Below are 7,526 nucleotides of genomic sequence, written 5' to 3' on the forward strand. Positions count from 1 at the left end.
AGTCCTTAAAAACTCTCCAGCTAATTCAGAATGCAGCAGCACGTGTACTAACAGGAACTAAGAAACGTGATCATATTTCTCCTGTTTTAGCTTCTCTGCACTGGCTCCCTGTAAAATCCAGAATTTAAAATCCTACTGTTAACCTATAAAGTTCTAAATGGTCAAGCTCCGTCATATCTTAGAGAGCTCATAGTGCCATATTATCCCACCAGAACTCTGCGCTCTGAGAACGCAGGGTTACTCGTGGTCCCTAAAATCTCCAAAAGTAGATCAGGAGCCAGAGCCTTCAGCTATCAGGCTCCTCTCCTGTGGAATCATCTTCCTGTTACAATCCAGGAGACAGACACTGTCTCCACATTCAAGACTAGACTTAAGATTTTCCTCTTTGATAAAGCTTATAGTTAAAGTCAAAACACACCGGCGGTGTCATATGACGGCGGCGTCATTGACGGCGGCGTCATTGATGCGAGTCAATTGCCGCCCCCAACACACACAAAAAGTGTCGCGCTGCAGGGCATCAGCCAGATTTCTATTGCACACTCCAGTCTGCGGGAGCTGGGAAGTACAAAATAGCACTTTTTCAAGGGTGGCGACGCTGGAAAAATAGGACAATAGCGTAAAGTGCCGCGATGCGGCACGTCAATGTGTGTTGAGCCGCCGCCGGTGTGGGTTTGTAAATAGAAAATAATGGGGGCGGCTGTTTTGACACGCGTCGTACGGCGCTGGTGTGTTTTGGCCTTTAGGGCTGGCTCAGGCTTGCCTTGTACCAGCCCCTAGTTAGGCTGACTTAGGCCTAGTCTGCCGGAGGACCCCCTATAATACACCGGGCACCTTCTCTCCTTCTCTCTCTCTCTCTCTCTCTCTCTCTCTCTCTCTGTCTCTCTGTCTCTCGTATTCTATTACTGCATCTTGCTATCTCGGCCATTCTGGATGTCACTAACTTGGCTTCTTCTTCGGAGCCTTTGTGCTCCACTGTCTCCCAGGTTAACTTCTATCACAGCGGTGCCTGGATAGTGTGACGTGTGTGGTTGTGCTGCTGCCGTGGTCCTGCCAGATGCCTCCTGCTGCTGCTGCCATCATTAGTCATACTTCTACTGTTAGTATACACATGTGATTATTGTCACATATGTATACAGATATTAATACTTTCACCATATTGTACCACAGTAGCCAGAACTATAGTTATAATATTATTACTTTAATTAATGTTGTTGTAAGCTACTGTCATTACCGTCTGTCCTGCATCTCTCTCTGTCTCTGTCTCTCTTTCTGTCTCATTGTGTCATATGGATGACTGTTAATTTATTATGCTGATCTGTTCTGTACAACATCTATTGCTCGTCTGTCCATCCTGGAAGAGGGATCCCTCCTCAGTTGCTCTTCATGAGGTTTCTACCGTTATTTTCCCCCGTTAAAGGGTTTTTTTTGGGGGGAGTTTTTCCTTATCCACTGTGAGAGTCCAAAGGACAGAGGGATGTCGTATGCTGTAAAGCCCTGTGAGGCAAATTGTGATTTGTGATATTGGGCTTTATAAATAAAATTGATTGATTGATTGATTAATCAGACAGACAGACCTTTATTCAGACAGGCCTTTATTCAGACAGACAGACAGACAGACAGACAAACAGACAGACATATCTTTATTCAGACAGACGGACAGACAGACATATCTTTATTCAGACAGACAGACAGACAGACATATCTTTATTCAGACAGACAGATAGACAGACAGACATATCTTTATTCAGACAGACAGACAGACAGACATATCTTTATTCAGACAGACAGACAGACATATCTTTATTTAGACAGACAGACAGACAGACATATCTTTATTCAGACAGACAGACGGACAGACAGACATATCTTTATTCAGACAGACAGACATATCTTTATTCAGACAGATAGACAGACAGACAGACATATCTTTATTCAGACAAACAGGCAGACCTTCTTTTCAGACAGACAGATAGACAGACCTTTATGCAGACAGACAGACGGACAGACAGACAGACAGACACACACACACACACACACACACACACACACACACACACAGACCTTTATTCATTTTCCGAAGGGAAATTCAACTGTCCAGTAGCTCATAAAAAACAACAACCACACTTCACCTCATCAACAATAATACAGTAATATTAAAAGAGACATAAAATAAAATTAGTGCATAAATAGAAATCAAAAATTTGATTACAATTTCATGCTAAAGCATAATTAATTGTAACTTTCTGTGCTGAATGTGTACCAATACAGCACACACTGATCCAGGTACAAGGGAACAAGATGTACGTTTGGGACAGGGGCGCCGCCAGGAATTTTGGGCCCCATGAAAAAAAATTACATAGGGCTCCCCCCTGTGCAGCTGTTGTCACCACATCTCTAGGACCTAACTGACCCATTTAAAGCTTTACATAACTCTAACTTTGAAGGCTTGCAACTGTCTTGCTTCTTGTAGCTCAGTACTACCAGTACAGTATTTACTGCTAGTGAGTTGCACATGCAACAGTCTGCATACAGTATGCAATTCACCATTTGATGCAAGATTAAAAGCCGCCATAAAAGTTAGTCTATATGTAATTTTTATTGTAAAATCCCAAAATGGAAAATTCTCTTAACATTATTAAAAGACTTAAAAAAGTAACTATAATATACATTAACTTTCAATCAAAATAAATTAAGATCATCTCAAAATAATGAAAACAGCAGATTTTTGATACCAATAAATGAACAACACTAAATCCTACAGATTTACATTGACCCAGATTGCCTTAAATTGTATCACCACCACTAGATTACATACATTAGATACATGTTTTGTGTGTGTGTGTCTGTGTGTGTGTGTCTGTGTGTGTGTGTGTGTGTGTGTGTGTGTGTGTTGTGTGCAAGCTGCTCAAATAAATTGCCCTTCATGGGAATAATAAAATCTGTATCTATAGATGTCATTTAACGGCCATAATTCAATCTAAATGAAAGCATCTAACTGGATTATTTTAATATTGCCTGTAACTTTCATACAGGCTGAGTTAGACTACTTAATGTTTCCAGCTGTCCAGCATCCAGTACAGACAGTTGTAGGCTGTTTTTGTTTCATAATAATCATTATGTGGAAAAATAATTTGTTTGAATTTCTGTCATTAAAAACTATTTCGGTTTTTTTTTTTTGCAATGGTAAAAAGGAGCAAGAGAGAGAGAGAAATTCCCACAGACTCCCAGCAATGATGCAAACTGGCATGTCATTCAACACAGTGTTGCTCACCTTCTTCATTGGGACTGGGGGGGGGGTAAAGTTATGGAGAGACAGGGCTGCTGCTTCTGACTCATCTGTTGTTGAGTCTGGTAAAAGGGGCAGGGACAACGGATTTAATATGAATATCTTGCTACACATTTACCTGCACTGATTAAATGTAGGTTAAAAAGGAGTGAAATGTAGGCTAACACTAGTCTGTAGCTAGCTTATTTCACTATGGACATTAAGCTAACAGGTTCATTTCTACCACTCACAGGCTATAGGCTACCCACCTTTCTTGGAGAAAAACTGGGTCACATATTGACACCCTTTCTTTTGCCTCTGCTCTCTCTCCTTTCTCTCTTTCCTTTTTTGAAAACCAGATTTTCTTTCAGTGCTAGGTAACATGATGATGGCTGTAGCATTCTAGCGCAGCTACTGACTGCTACTAGGCACTGTCACCATCAGTGTGTTAAGGCAGGACCAAACCATTTCATGCAGATACAGGGGTGTGGTCAGTCAATATGGATGTTCACTTTTTGGTCAATGGGGATATTTAACTTTTACTGCCAAAAACAAGTAAAACAGAGAGATCATTAATTTTATTACTATATTTGAAAAAAAGTATTCTTAATGATGATGGTTTAATAATTTTATATTAATTTTTACCTATTCTTGGGTAAAAAAAAAGTCTGGGGCCCTTGGAATCGTCCTAACTTTTCTCCCCTATATGGCGCCACTGGTTTGGGAATAGGGGCTTAACAATGTGGGAACTTAAAATGAATTTATACTGTAGGCATTTTTTAAACTTGTGTATAGCTATTCTGTTATTACAGGGTACAATATGATCATTATTGAGCAACAAAGCTGTGGGTTTGAGGGAAGATGGTGTAATGAGTTCTGTGGCATTTTATAAACCTGCTCTATTCATTTCAAAATGATCCTGTAATACTTACCAATATTGGAGGAATACAGGTGATAACAATGTGAGTATCTGCAAATGGTATAGTTTATATCTGTAGGGTGCAATTGTGTTTTTACTAATTTAGACATTTAGCACACAAATACACATATACATATAATATTGGAGTTAAAGTATGCAGTTTTAACATTTATGCATTTTATGTTTTTCAAAACCTGCTTCTTATTTTGCCTACTTGACAGAAGACAGTGCACAAGTGTTAGTTGCTTAAAGGTGCTGTATGTAAGAATGTGGCCAAAACGGTTTCTGTACTCAAATTCAAAATACTGCCACAAGTAGTGTCCGCGCCCCCTCCCCTACAGATTCGAGGTTGCTGGACAGCGGCACGCTGGAGTGGAGACTGATTTGTTTGCCCATGAGCGGCTGCCATGGCAGGGCCGCGTCGCCGCGTCCTTGATCTTCGGTTTTCCAGCGGACCGTTCGAGCAAGTCCGGCTTCTCTGCTGCTAATGCTGCTGCCGGGATACAGCTGAGGAGGAGCCGGCTGCTAATGCTATGTACCGGGACACTGCTAATGCTGCTGCCGGGATACAGCTGAGGAGGAGCCGGCTGCTAATGCTATGTACTGGGACACTGCTAACGCTGCTTGCCATGCTGCTGTAGCTCAGTCGTAACTGTAACTGATGCTGAGACTCTACTGACTGTGTGACTGGTAGACCGCGGTGGGTGGCTCAACAGGCCAAAACACAAATTCAAAACATAAACATGATTTGCAGACTGCAAAAATTTTTTTTAGATGCGAATATTCTGGCTGTACTATTGTTGTGGGATCAGTATGTTATATGAACATTATTCCTTAGTCTCTGTGACATATTAGGATGATTTTACGATTATTTGCTTTAGATTTCTTACATATAGCTCCTTTAATGTCAGATTTTATTTCCAGCACAAAGCTTTGAGTTAACAGACCTCATGATTTTTACCTGTTTTTCTCAGACCACACTGTGCCGTCCCTTCCTGTCAAACAACTGTGGAAAATGACTTGAAAAACATAGCAGTAGCATACATCCAAAAACATTTAAGGCAGGTGCTAGTAAAAAAAATAGCAATAAACAACATGAAAAGAGTCTGCACAGTGAATAGCTGAATACTCTTCTTCAGACTTAGGAAAATGTGTAAAGACACCATCTTTAAATACATTATGCTAGAGTCACATGGCAGTCACATGATGATACAGGTGAAATACAAAATCCCCACAAATAAATACAAAATCTATACAATAAATCAACGTATGTGAAGAAAATAGTAGGCCAAATAGTTACCATTTAAAGTTTACAATTTACTATTTTTACTATTTGATCTATCTGTCCATGTAGTAATGTATTGTTCCTCATGATGTGTGTATTCAGTGGACCCCTGATGTACTTGGTGTGTTGTTCCTGTCCTCTATGAGTAATGGTGGATATTGTTAAGTCCTATAGAAGTATTGGAGACATCCTATTGAATATGGAGGCTCCTCTATTTAGATCTAACCATATAGAAGATGTGACAGCCTCTGGCCTGATGTTTTTTCTTATGTGCTCCGAGGCCTTTTCTTTCTATATAAGAATGTACATGTGCTTTTTCTTGACATACAGCCTGTACTTTTAAAACTTGTTGTAATAACATTTAATGCTTGAGTTTATATATATATATGTATATATACTTTATTAATCTCTGAGGGGAAATTCAATTTTTTCACTCTGTTGTCAGTTACACACAGGTCCGAACACACATGCACAAACAGGACCTATATATGCACTAAGTGGAGAGATGTCAGAGTGGGGCTGCCCAGGACAGGCGCTCCGAGCGGTTGGGGGGTATGGTGCCTTGCTCAAGAGCACCTTGGCAGTGCCCAGGAGGTGAACTGGCACCTCTCCAGCTGCCAGTCCACGCTCCATATTTTTTGGTCCGGACGGGGATTGTTTATTTCATTGGATAAGTTGTTGATTGCTGAACTTTAGGCTTTTTAATGGCAACTTTCAACCAGGCAGTTTGACATATCCTATTAGAGGTTTTAAAGTGGATCTCCCATGTTGCCTTACATGTGAGACCACAAGTTTTATTACGGAAAGATATTAACATTTTATGGGTAATAACTGTAACGCTGACGACCTCTAATAAATCTACTTAAGGAATTTATCAATTAAAACTTATCTTCAAGAGTATATACAAGAGTGAGCTCCAAATGGCTTAAAGGAGAAAGTATGATCTATTAAAATCCTGTTACCAGTTTTAAGGGTTATATGTTAATATCTATCCTTCACTGTTTACTTATTTATTACCTTTATAAATATAACTCTGCACTGTTCTGCTTTTTTGCACAAATGATTACAGGCTAAACTGTGCTTTGTTGCCTCAGTACTTGTTCTCCGTGTTGACAATAAAGTTGAATCTAATCTAATTAAAACTACAGAGAGATATTTTTTTTCTCCCTAAGATGTGACAAATGTGATCTATTGTGTGAATCAAACATTCTCATGTCAGAACAAATGTTTGTGCCAAAACAAAACCCAGTTTTTAAGGGAATAGTCTAACATTTCAGGAAATACTGTTTGGTGAGTCAGATGGAAAGGTTGATTCAATTTTTTAAAAATCTATTTTAGATCAGCTTAGCCAAACTATTATACTGGGATACAGTATGACAGTTCTTTCTGACGTATTCCAGTCCTGATTAATGGCAATAGTGGAAGAAGTATTCAGAGCTTTTTCTTAAGTAAAAGTAGCACTACTACAGTGTAAAAATACTGTTACAAGTTAAAGTCATGCATTTAATAAGGTTAATAGGTACTAACAACCAACCAAGTTAGCATCAAAATATTCTTAAAGTATTAACAGTAAAAGTGCTCAATTTGCAGAATGGCACATTTCAGAATCATACATGTTTTATGACTGGATTATAGCCTAATAAGTAATGCATCAGATCAGTGTGTTCCTCGCATCTTGACTGAAACTGCTGTTCTTTTATTGACTTGAGAAGGCTAATGATCTCAAATCCCCCAAAAGTGTGTCTTTAATTTTGCTGAAGGCCCTCTCAGAATGTCAGAATTTTACTTTAATGTTTGAAGTGATTTTGGGTAGACTACACTGCATAGTATTGAAACTATTGAATCATTTTCCTAATAAAAATTCAGCAAAATTATGGAAAAACTTATTTTCCCAAACTGAGTGTTTTAGTATGATCAGCAGGAGACCATTAATGTGTGAGGTGATTTGGGGGACACTACGCTGCAGAGTACTGAAACTATTGAACAATTTTCTCCAAAACAATTCAGCAAAATTATTAAAAAACATATTTTCCCAAATTGAGTGTTGTAGCTAGTAT

The 7,526-nt window shown here is 39.1% G+C and overlaps 1 pseudogene; it reads right to left on the reverse strand.

Moving 5' to 3' along the window:
- Positions 1 to 461, reverse strand: part of LOC144458800 (uncharacterized) — a 5,330-nt pseudogene extending 4,869 nt beyond the window's left edge.
- Between the last annotated feature and the right edge of the window lie 7,065 nt (positions 462 to 7,526).

The sequence above is a fragment of the Epinephelus lanceolatus genome, chromosome 19 (genome assembly GCF_041903045.1).
Source record: "Epinephelus lanceolatus isolate andai-2023 chromosome 19, ASM4190304v1, whole genome shotgun sequence".
NCBI classification, from domain to species: Eukaryota; Metazoa; Chordata; class Actinopteri; order Perciformes; family Serranidae; genus Epinephelus; species Epinephelus lanceolatus.